Source organism: Xenopus laevis, chromosome 7S (genome assembly GCF_017654675.1).
Source record: "Xenopus laevis strain J_2021 chromosome 7S, Xenopus_laevis_v10.1, whole genome shotgun sequence".
Taxonomy (NCBI): Eukaryota; Metazoa; Chordata; class Amphibia; order Anura; family Pipidae; genus Xenopus; species Xenopus laevis.
The window spans coordinates 47,366,494-47,379,075 of NC_054384.1; the positions used below are offsets into that span (position 1 = coordinate 47,366,494).

A 12,582-nucleotide genomic window follows, 5' to 3' on the forward strand; every position below is an offset into this window, starting at 1 on the left:
CATAGGGTTAGGTCCCAAAAGTATTGCAAGTTGGAAATGCCGTGCTTGGCCAGCTAAGTGCTGGACTTAAATTGGGTAAGGGAGGAGGAGTGAGTGCTTTGTCCCTAATGCAGTGTGCCCTGGTAGATTCCTAGTTTGGCCAGAAGGTGTCAGTGTTGTGTAACTTGAAGCAGGGCCGGAATTACATAATGGGCGCCCCTAGGCCCACTCTTGTTCGTCGCCCCTGTTCCCTCCTCTTTATTTGTGCAAATTTTCATCATCTGGAGTGGAGCAATGGGATTGGCGCACAGGAAATTTAAAAAATGATTGTATCTCCAGCGCATCCCCAGTGTTTTTGAACTAATGTGGGTGTGGGCGCATCCCCAGTGTTTTTGAACTAATGTGGGTGTGGTTGGGCAGCATGCCGCCCCCCTAAAATCCTGCCGCCCTAGGCCTGGGCCTAGGTGGCCTTTTCACAAATCCGGGCCTGACTTGAAGTGTCTTTATTTAAGTTTTCACACAATCCCCCCCCACACACACGTTTTGGTTCTCCTTTAACTGTCTCCAGGATGTAGTTTAGAGTCATCACATGGTGTATAAATTCAAACAAGCACCAATCAGTGAACAGTGTTAGTAAAAGCCACTAAACCTTTAAAACATTTATAAATAATATATTGACTTTATAAAAATATAAATAGTGAAATATATTAGTGAATAGTCAAATATTGGCTCATTAAAAAACTGGCAACATATATCTCGCTGAGAAAACACTTACACACACATAAAAATAGCACTTTGATTCTGAAGGAACATCTCTAAATTTTAATAGCAGTATATTTGAGGGCTTGTAGATCAGAGACACATAAGTTAGCATTATTCCAACAAACCTCTCTCCCTTTGGCACCAGTGCAATTCTGGCGTAAAGAATTATTCTTGAATGATCCATAATATCACTACCTCTTAGAATGCTGCCATATTATACATAAAAATTAGGACACTGGGGGCGGAGTCAAGCCATCAAGCGTGATGGACGCGTACTAGGGGAGCTCTAGGCAGGCGGGAGCGAAACAAGCATCGGAGACTGGTTTTAATCCCTGCAAGCAGAGCCATACTCAGCACATAGCAGCGCGATTATGGGGAAGTCACGCAAGAAAGCTTCTCCGGTCAAGATGACTGCTTTTTACCCCAAGGCGGCCTCGAATCAGGGTTCGCGGACTCCGTCACAAGATGGCGGCGACTCCACAGGTAGCAGCCCAGCGCATCGCACGCGCTTTGCAGATACGCTGCCGGCACCCCTAGAAGACCCAGCTGAATACTCACCGATTACTGTTGAGTCATTGAAGGGGTTATTGGCGGCGTTGAGGACGGAAATTCAGGGTGATTTCAGATCTGCCATTTCCTCGCTGCACACGGATATCCTCCAGGTGGGTGAACGCACTGACCACCTAGAGCAGAAAATGGCTGAGTTAGTCACTTCGCATAACGAACTGATAGACGCAAATAGCGCACTAGAAGAAGACGTTCAAACTCTGACTGCTAAATTAGCTGATTTAGAGGACCGAAATAGACGCAACAATCTCAGGCTGCGGGGCATTTCGGAAACAGTCTCTGCGCAGGACCTAAATGCGTATGTCTGTACTATGATGGGTGAGCTGTTACCAGATGTACCTCAGGATCATCTGATGCTAGACAGAATTCACAGACTGCCCGAGCCCAAACTGCGCCACAAGGGGACCCAAGGGACACAATCCTGAGGGTTCATTATTACTACGTCAAGGAGAAACTACAACAACGTTTCAGACAAAAGAAAGACTTTCCAGACAAATATTGTCAGCTGCAATGCTTCGCTGACCTCTCCAGCCACACTCAGCGCAAGAGGAAAGAATTTCTCAACATTACAACAGTGCTGCGAAGCAACAACATACCGTACCGTTGGCTCCACCCTGTGAAGCTCTTGGTCACTAAAGATGAGAATCAAGTCATTTTGAACACACCACTACATGCAGAGCAACTCCTGGAGAAATGGGGCCTGACTTCATCGACACCAAACCAGGCGACTGATCCACCCCAAAAACGGCCTCGCATCCAGCCAGAGTGGGTGATGTAGATATCAGGATTTTAGATTTAAGCCATAAATGGTTATTATCAAAGAACAAAAGATTATAGAATAGGACACTGCCACAGAACAGCTGTGTTAGACTCTACACTTCATGGTTAAAGGCCATTCTGTTATTAGAATGTAGAATGTTTGCACAGAACAAGGAATACATCTGTTGTCTCATGTCACAAGTATAGTGCAAGGCCAAGCAAGACACATCGTCTCAGAAACTACAGCATAGATACCATTCTGGACACTGTGTTGACACAGCAATTGTACCTTATTTGGCTATTGTAGTGAGACTGTGAGTCTGTCCCTAAGATGGAAATAGTGACACAGTTATGCTAAAACAAGAATGATGATTGGATGCCACTGGATCAGCCCATGGAAGAAGAAATGGTTAAATAGTCATCTGTTGTATTGCTTATTGTCCCCCAACGTCCTCACGAGCTTTCAGGGCGTGTGAGCTATTATTTAATACTCTGTATTGTAATACTCTGTATTAATGTATACCTCAAATAAAGCTGTCTGGTTAATTTCCTGAGAGAATCTGTTTGGTTCAAGTCAGGCCCAGGGGGAACTTCGGGGCCAGGCTCGATTTGAGTAAGTATTTATTTAAATCCAAGAGGGACTTACTCATCGTGGCTGAGAATCTTATATCCCTGGAGGACTATAGGAGCATAAATCCGACATTTCTGGGGGCTCGTCCATTTCTGGGGGTCCATTTCTGGGGGCTTCGTTCCGGTCCTGTGGTTCTGGTCGTGACGCAAGGACAGATTGTCGAGACTCAGCTCGTGGTAAGTATGTTTCTTTTTAAATCTCGGGAAAGAATGGTGCCACAAGGTTCGCAACCTAGTGCAGATATTATTAGTCTACGGAGTGGTGTATCTAAAAGTACTGTTTCGTCAGGCAGCACAGAAGCTTTTTCCCCTGTTTTGTTACTTCTTCCTAATGTTTTCCTTGAATATGTTCAATGTTGGATCACTAAATATGGCGGGCCATTTAAACTAAATAAAGAAATAAATGAAAATGAGATAGAGGAAAGTCTGGATACTTTGACCTCTTCAATGGAATTAAAAGATGGAAAAATAAAAAAGGGAAGAACTTTACAAGTACTGCTGGATTTAGTCTTGACTTCCCTTTCATTAACTGTAAAGCTGCAGGTCAGTTATAATTTACAGTATTCTTATATAGAAAGACTGCTGGTTCAGTTAAAAAATTGTAGACATTCAGCTTTCCTCCTCCAGCACAGTATCAACAAACTGACAGCTGACAGTGTAAGATCATGTCATTTGAATAGGAGGAGAAGTAATAAGAATTGTTTTGTTACTAAAGGAAATGATCATTGTAACACTTCAACTGATGCAACTAACAGAGTTAATACAACTGACTCTGAAATATCTAATATTGCACCAGTGTTATTTGAAAAGGTTTTGGTGGGTTTCAACAATTTGAACAACTTGAATGCTGCAATTTTTCCCACATTTCCTTGTGAATTTCAAACATACAGCAATGTATATGTAAAAATCATAAGAGCAGCAATTATACATACAAATAAATTACACCAAAAGTGTAAATGTAGAAATGTAAACCTTGTGTTCTGTTTTGACAATGGAGGTTAGGTTTAAAGTAGAAGAAAGCTATTCTGGATTCTATGATTTCTGAAAAAGGTTGTAAATGAATTAAAATAAATAATTTAGCATTTATACATCTTTTTATATCAGAGTTGGGAATCTAGTATAATGTTTGTTTTATTTCTTGAATGGAAACCATGAGCATTGCTGTGATTTTTTCTAATGTATGTTTTATTTTGCAGGTGTTTAAAGCGTCAGACCAGAGAACCAGATCTGTTTGAGTAGTTTTAGATACTGTTGAAAGACATGCAAACAATACTTTAGGAAACATATGTTTCCATATTAAATTTTATGTTTTTAGTAATATTAGTTTGCATTTAAAATTTAGATGCACTATAAATTACTTTTCTTAATTGTTCTCTTTCCTTAGTAGAAGATTTGACAACAATGACATAGATTGATTAGTAGAAAAGTTTATCTCTTTAACAGCTGTTCAACCTCGAGGACAAAGATATCTTTGGCAGTCTGCAGGAGAGATCGGACATTTCTAAGTTTATGTCATGTTTCTTTCCTTCTTCTTTCTGTATTTGTTTTAACTTTCTATTGTTTAATTAATATTCCTTTTCTGTATAGTTACTTTTATATGTAACAACATATTTCACATCACTAACAACTTGTTTTTCTGTATATGTCTCACTTCTAATACTTTCTATTTTATTTTTATCACTCTACTGTCTTGTCTAAAATTACTAATTTCTCTAATATCACTAATGCATTTCCTTTCTTATTGATTGTTAACTAACATGCATGAATCACAGAATCCCTACTAAAATTTTCTAACCAATAATGTCTAAACACTTAATATAAAACAATAAGTAAAAAACATTTGGCAAAGCAAAAGCTCAAAGATTTTTTTTTTGCCATCACATATTATATTAACATATTTTTATTTTTTCATAGACGTTATCCTAAACATAGTTTACTGTGATATTTTAACATAAGTATTCCAGTATAATAACATTGTCCTATGGTTTATATGGGATATTTTTTAATTTATGGTATGATCTAAAAATTTGATATCTAAAATTTTTTTTTTTGTATACCATCTATAATTTGGGACATGATTCTAGACCACATGGAAGAGTGTCAGTACATGTTGAATAGTTCTAGTATCAATTAACTTTATTATTATCAATGTACCATCACTTTGAATTAATTACCTCTTTAAAACATTTATTGATATTGTTTGTTGTAACTGTAATTCCATCTCTAAGTACCATTACACAACTCAACTACATATATCATATTCACTGGTATATATATATATATATTTACAACCCATTTATTGTGATTACTTGAAATATAATGATGATGAACGATTTTACAACAAATGTTTTTTTTTTTTTAATCAAGATATTGTAATTAATTATATTTTTGCAATCTATTTAATTTCAAAATTTTTAATGGAAAGGGTTAATTGATAGCATTGATCACTAGTAACTGTGAAACACAAGCAGGCCATTACCAGGGTAATGTTAATAACTTATTCTAGTCATATAAAAGTATTCTGTTGAAAACAACAATTCTACTTACTCAGCAATTACTTATGTTTTATTTTTCATGTTTATATTTGTGTATATGTATGCATGCTAAATATTTACAAAAAAAAAAAATAAGACAGCTATATATAAATTATATGATAAATGTTATACGTTTACAAAATATTTATTATTGTATTTTCCATAGCATTTATACCATGATTATACACCACAGTCATCATACTGTTTTAATATAAAATATTTCTTTATTTGTGTACTCATATCTTCTATATTTTTGTTTCTTTGTAGATAACTCCACCTGTACTTACTTTCTTCTATTCTTGGCTGAATCTTTTTGACTGGCACATGGGCATGTTTGTTTAAATATCTACCAGATAGATTAACAGCTGAATATTCAATTGCTGTACAATGGCTACACATGAGAACTATATCAGTGGTGAAGCACACAGACAAAAGCATTCATTACACCAACTCTGCTACAGTATGAACTTCCATCGTCATTGCACTGACTAAAAGTGACATCTTGGACTGATGCTTTAAGAGACTATTTCAAAGACATTTCTACATTGCCATTCTATGATACACCATATCATCACAGGCTAGAGGACTAGTCCGAAGTGGTGCTGGATTATCTGGACATTGAATGGACTATGCATCTTCTCTGGATTTTCTCTATCTTCATCATTGAAATGCCTTTATATATACTGTATATGCATATTACTGTGTTGAAGTCCACTGTGATTGTAGCATTTTGTATTTATCTGGTAGAACAAATTTTTTTTTTCCCATTTTTAAATGTATTTTTTGTTTTCAGCCCGCAGTGCTAGCTTAAGGATTTTGCTTATATTAGAAGAAAAAAAGTGGGGGAATGTAGATATCAGGATTTTAGATTTAAGCCATAAATGGTTATTATCAAAGAACAAAAGATTATAGAATAGGACACTGCCACAGAACAGCTGTGTTAGACTCTACACTTCATGGTTAAAGGCCATTCTGTTATTAGAATGTAGAATGTTTGCACAGAACAAGGAATACATCTGTTGTCTCATGTCACAAGTATAGTGCAAGGCCAAGCAAGACACATCGTCTCAGAAACTACAGCATAGATACCATTCTGGACACTGTGTTGACAATTGTACCTTATTTGGCTATTGTAGTGAGACTGTGAGTCTGTCCCTAAGATGGAAATAGTGACACAGTTATGCTAAAACAAGAATGATGATTGGATGCCACTGGATCAGCCCATGGAAGAAGAAATGGTTAAATAGTCATCTGTTGTATTGCTTATTGTCCCCCAACGTCCTCACGAGCTTTCAGGGCGTGTGAGCTATTATTTAATACTCTGTATTGTAATACTCTGTATTAATGTATACCTCAAATAAAGCTGTCTGGTTAATTTCCTGAGAGAATCTGTTTGGTTCAAGTCAGGCCCAGGGGGAACTTCGGGGCCAGGCTCGATTTGAGTAAGTATTTATTTAAATCCAAGAGGGACTTACTCATCGTGGCTGAGAATCTTATATCCCTGGAGGACTATAGGAGCATAAATCCGACAGGTGACACAGACAAGACAAAGCAGGAAGGTCAACAAAGCCACAACTGAACCTGGAGAAGCAGACCTTGATGCCGGATAAGCAGCCTGGCTCTACATGATCTCCAATCTGACGACCAGTCTTCACAAGGACTATACAATTCAACAGCATCTATGATGCCTTAGCAATGTTGTTTTTTTTTTTTTTTGCTCCCCCGAGCTAGGAACCCCCCTAGAGTGGATACCATCCCACAAACCCCCCCCCTAGTTATTCTGCCCGACCGTAGTGGTCCAGTACCGTGCATCCTCATTCTCCTCCCAGGGTATACCGGGCAGTCCCCCCCCTTTTAGCCAATACCTTAGCAGTATTGTTGTATATACGTTTTAAACATATTGTTGATGTTAAACATATATGTTTTCTTTTTCTCTCTAGCTCTTCTTTCTTTCCTGCTCTCTCTCCCCTTTTTCCTGACCACCAGCAACCACCAGCAAGATACCTATATTCCATCATCTACCTCGCAGAGGGAACAGCTGTCACCTGTTCATACGACGATGTCCCCGCCACTGCCTCGCTTCTCTGAGACTTTGATTCTGAGTAAGTCCATTCCAATTTATGATTGCACTTTCGTACCGACATGGGGATCAAGATTATATCACAAAATGTGAATGGGCTCAATAGCCCACAAAAACGTTCAAAGCTTGTGAATTGGAGCACGAAATTGAGCGTAGATATTCTTTTGTTACAGGAGACGCATTTTACTAGTCAAAACCCCACAACACTTAACTCCAAACATTTCCCCACGCAAATTTATGCCTCGAACTCCATCAAAAAACATGGAGTAGCTATTTGGATCAACAAACGGCTCCCACATCGCGTACTATCGCAACAGCTTGACCCGTTGGGTCGATACCTTATTGTCTCCATACAGATATAAGACCGTTCCTACACCATTGTGAATGTATACAGCCCAAATAAGCACCAGGCCAAATTTTATAACATGCTATTTAAAACAATAGATAAAGCAACCACGGGCCTTCTCATCATTGGAGGAGATTTTAATGTCCCACTGAACTATGAGATAGACACGAGTACCTCTAGACCTGCCACTAGTCCCCGGGGTATCGCCTACCAGGCCAAAATCCTGAAAAAACTCTTGGCACAACGAGCACTTTATGATGTATGGAGAACACAACATGCCTTGGAAAGAGATTATACCTTCTTCTCCCATGCCCATGTTAAATACTCCCGGATAGACTATTTTCTGGTTGACAAAACTGTACTACAGGCTGTAACAAGCTCTGGGATAGGAATCAACACTTGGGCCGATCATGCACCGATAGATATAGAACTCGACAACAATCAATATTTGAGGTCCCGTCCACATTGGCGTCTTAACGACTCCCTACTGCACAACCAACCAAACTTGGACAACTGTAAAACGGTTCTGCGTGATTATTTCTTTACGAATGCCACTCCGAACATCTCTCAAGCTACCCTATGGTGTGCCCATAAAGCGGTCATCAGAGGGCATTTAATTAAAATTGCTGCTACCACTAAGCGAAATAATGAGGCTGCCATGAAACACCTCTCGCAACAGCTTTGCGAACTGGAGGTTTTGAACAAACAGTACCCGACCCGTACTAGGACGAAATCCATACAAGAGCTGAGATACCAAATACAATGCCTCGACAATAGAAAAGTAGAATGGCAACTCCGACGTCTGAACCTTAATAAGTACACCAAAGGCAACAAAGCTAGCAGGCTATTGGCCACGACACTTAAGCAAAGACAAATAGCCCACTCCATAGCTCAGGTAACTTCAGCTAAAGGCCAGCCTATCACTAACCCTAAGGAGATAGCTAACAGATTCGCAGAATATTACTCCTCCTTGTATAATTTGAAACATGATACATCGACGCCACAGCCTAATATGGAGGCCATTCATAATTTCCTTGCAGCAGTCGATATACCACAACTCTCACTTCCGCAATTGCAAAAACTTAATGCAGATATTACGTTGGACGAGATAAGAGAGGCCATCAAAACAACCCCACTGGGGAAAGCCCCCGGCCCCGACGGTCTCACCACCGGCTATTACAAACATTTTCAGGAAATACTACTTCCCCATTTGGTCACCCTATTTAACAGCATCCTACACGGAGGCTCCTTCCCTACTGAAATGCTCACGGCAACGATTACTACGATACCAAAGCCAGGGAAAAATGCAGAAGAATGTGCCAATTATAGACCCATTTCCCTACTTAATGCGGACCTCAAACTTTACGCTAAAGTAATCTCCTCCAGATTAATGTCAACTATACCATCCTTGTTACACTTAGACCAAACTGGTTTTTTGAAGGGAAGACAGGGGCCAGATAATACCAGAAAGATGTTGGCACTAATAGAACTATCGTCAAAAAGGAAAATACCCACCATATTGTTCAGTTTGGACGCCGAAAAGGCCTTCGACAGAGTTGACTGGGGTTACCTTGATCAAACACTTCAATACTTTGGTCTACATGACCCTATTAAACATGCCATTTTGTCCCTGTATTCCAACCCCACCGCACAAGTCAATAATATGGGATTCCTTTCCAGCCCCTTTAAGATATCAAATGGCACCAGACAAGGTTGCCCCCTGTCGCCCCTAATCTTTAACCTGACTTTGGAACCACTCGCCAGGACGATTCGGAAAGCGTTAGATGTTTCTGGTATACAGGTAGAGGGTATCACCCACAAGATGGCTATGTTTGCTGACGACATTATTCTCACCTTGACGAATCCGGAAATATCATTACCGGCAGCTATTAAGATTATACAAAACTTTAGTGCAATCTCCTACTACAAGCTCAATGACACAAAATCGCAGATTCTTCCTCTGGGAATGTCCCCAGTCTCTATAGCACGCTTAAAGGCGAACCATCCATTCCAATGGCAGTCGCATTCCATAACTTATCTGGGAATAGAATTAAGCAGCTCTATATCCAAGACCTACGATGCCAATTACCCCAAGATGCTGACTAAAGCACAAGAACTTTTGTCGAAGTGGGCTCCACTATATACTTCCTGGCTTGGTAGGATAGCCACCGTCAAAATGATGATCTTACCTAAATTTATATACCTCTTTCGGTCTTTACCTCTGATGGTCCCGCGCTCATATTTCCATAAGGCCCAGCGATTAATCCAGGACTACATATGGGCCAATCAAAGACCGAGGATTCAGCAAAAATACCTACAGAGAGCGACAGCTGCTGGGGGCTTTGGGGTCCCTAACTTAGAAGCTTACTACCAAGCAACGATCCTAGACCAAATCAGAGCGTGGAACCTTCCCACTGACAACTTACACTGGCTACAGCTGGAACAAACCGCCATCAAGCCGCTGCCGCTTAGAGGACTATTGTGGGTTAAACCCCGTGCCCTTCCCATTCAACACACTCTAACCAACCATACCCTACAGACGGCGGTACACATTTGGTCTAAAGTCAATGGTAAATGTTCCCTTATCAGGTTTCCAGCCCAAAAAGCAAACCTAGAAATGCTGGAGGTGGCTATCCCTCATCTCAATTTATCGAGATGGCGAAACAGTGGTCTGACGACCATTGGTCAATTGTATGAAGACTCCTCTCTCAAACCCTTTGACACACTGATGCAAGAATTCGATATCCCGAGGCAGGAGTTCTACAAGTACTTACAAATTCGACATTTCTTTAACAGCGCAGAGGACTTCACGGGGTTCCAATCTACCAGCTACGAGAAACTTGCCTCACAGAATCCCCGTAGTAAAAATGGAATTACCACAATATACAAATTGCTAACAGATACACCTACAATTGAGAAACCGGTTCATGTACGTAAATGGGAACAGGAGCTTAACATAGTTTTGACTTAGACCAATGGACTAAAATGGCCAATATGGCGTTTAAGTATTCGAAATGTACTAACCATATTGAAAATGCGAGAAAACTTTTTTATAGATGGTACAAAACTCCACATCTATTGCACAAATACTACCCGGGTGTAACCAATGCATGCTGGAGAGAATGTAACGGCATTGGAACCTTAACTCACATTTGGTGGTACTGTCCGCGGATCTCTACTTTATGGTCCCAGGCTGAAATCATTATACGACAAGCAACTCACTCACATTTGACATTGACTCTGCCACTAGCCTTGCTAAATCATAACCTGGATACCTTCCCCAAACAGCTTCGACACCTCATATTCCACGTACTGACGGCTGCCAGACTTTTAATACCAAAATACTGGAAGTCAACGAAAGTCCCTCACAAGCAAGAATTGGTCTCGCTTATAGACTCTATAGACTCTAACCTTATGTATGAACAATTATCGTTGGGACCACTTCAACTAAATAGTCATTGCACGCATTCCAAACACCTGTGGGAGAAATGGAAAGTGAATTATTACTTACCTATTGCTCAGCAAATCATGCAGGACGCTCCGGCCCCGAAAGGACTGTAGTTCCTCAGGAACTATACGATGGACAAAAGAGAGTAAGGGAAATATTTGAGCCTCCATCCATTACCACCTTCTTCTCCATCCCTCGCCTGTGTCGGTGATGTCTTACCTAGCTGGTTGCTACATCCCTCCCACCCTTTTTTCTTGTTCTTTTCTCTCTCTCTTCCCCTTCTGCTTTCCTGTTCTACTCCTTTCTGTATCTCTCTATCTCTCTTTCCTTTCCGTGGACATGGTTATTCATGTTGTTTTGCTGACGACTTTGTCGCTGTTTAACTGTGAAAAAAAAATAATTTATGATTCTATGTCCATTGGAATAACTTGTTAAACTTGTTAAACTTAATAAAAATCTTTAATATAAAAAAAAATTAGGACACTGCCTAGTTGAAACTTGCCATGTAAGATCCTCACAACGAGAAAGAAGCTGTCAGTGTCTATGATAAACTACCTCATTATAGCAGATAGTTACAATGTGCATTAGTGCAACTTGTGTAAATATAACACGTGCAAGTATATCACAAACAGTATAGACTATTACATTTAAAATATTCTCAGAAAATGTTGTCAAAACTTATTTTCACATACCTCCCAACATTTTGGAAGTAAAAAGAGGGACAAAAATATGTTTGTCATGTAGCGCGGCAAATTTTTTTGACCACACCCATTTTTGTGGCCACAACCCGTAATTACCATGTTCATTTTACAAAGTTTGGCAGGTTATAAAAGTTTGAAAACATTTCTCCTTATCTAAACTGTTAAAATTACTTATTTTCTTATCTCAAAATTGTTACAAAGTATCTTAGTTGCACCTGTTAGCTGTACTAGCCTCTCTGCCAAAAGCCAATTAAGTTAGAACTTTTGGACACAATAAAGATCTTTACACTTTGAATTGGTGCCTGCTGGAAGTCTGCGTTCATTGAGTGCCTGCTCCTTTTTACATTTCGGTTCATCCGCCCCCTATGCTGAGGGCTCAGGGCAGTGAGTAATTTGTTTACCACATTGAAGTACCCACACTACAGATGACTTCTTGTAAGTTAGAAATGTTGTTTCTTTTTCTGGCTGTTCAGTGCAGAGAAAAGAGGGACTTTCCAGTACAAATGAGGGACTGCAGGCTGAGCTGGTAAAAGAGGGACTGTCCCTCCAAAAAAGGGACAGTTGAGAGGTATGTTTTCAACTGAACAATTTTCAAAAAATTACCAAATACAGAGGGACATATATAGTCTTATATAAAACAGGCCAATTTCATTCAAGCCCCTGGGGGCCACTGTATTAAGTGTCCGAATCCACTTGGCCTCTTTTTGTAGCAAAGTCCTTCCCCTATCACCACGTTTCAGGGGGGTACATGATCAATCAATACATAACGGATGGAT

General features: G+C 39.8%; 1 long non-coding RNA gene across 1 annotated transcript; it reads right to left on the bottom strand.

The window, feature by feature from the left end:
* Positions 1-1,311: 1,311 nt before the first annotated feature.
* LOC121396341 lies at positions 1,312-11,486 on the bottom strand. Its single transcript, XR_005962991.1, has 3 exons — positions 11,325-11,486; positions 11,169-11,229; positions 1,312-1,424 (listed from the first exon to the last, which is right to left on the bottom strand). It is a non-coding gene; the product is annotated as an uncharacterized LOC121396341 (long non-coding RNA).
* Positions 11,487-12,582: the final 1,096 nt, after the last annotated feature.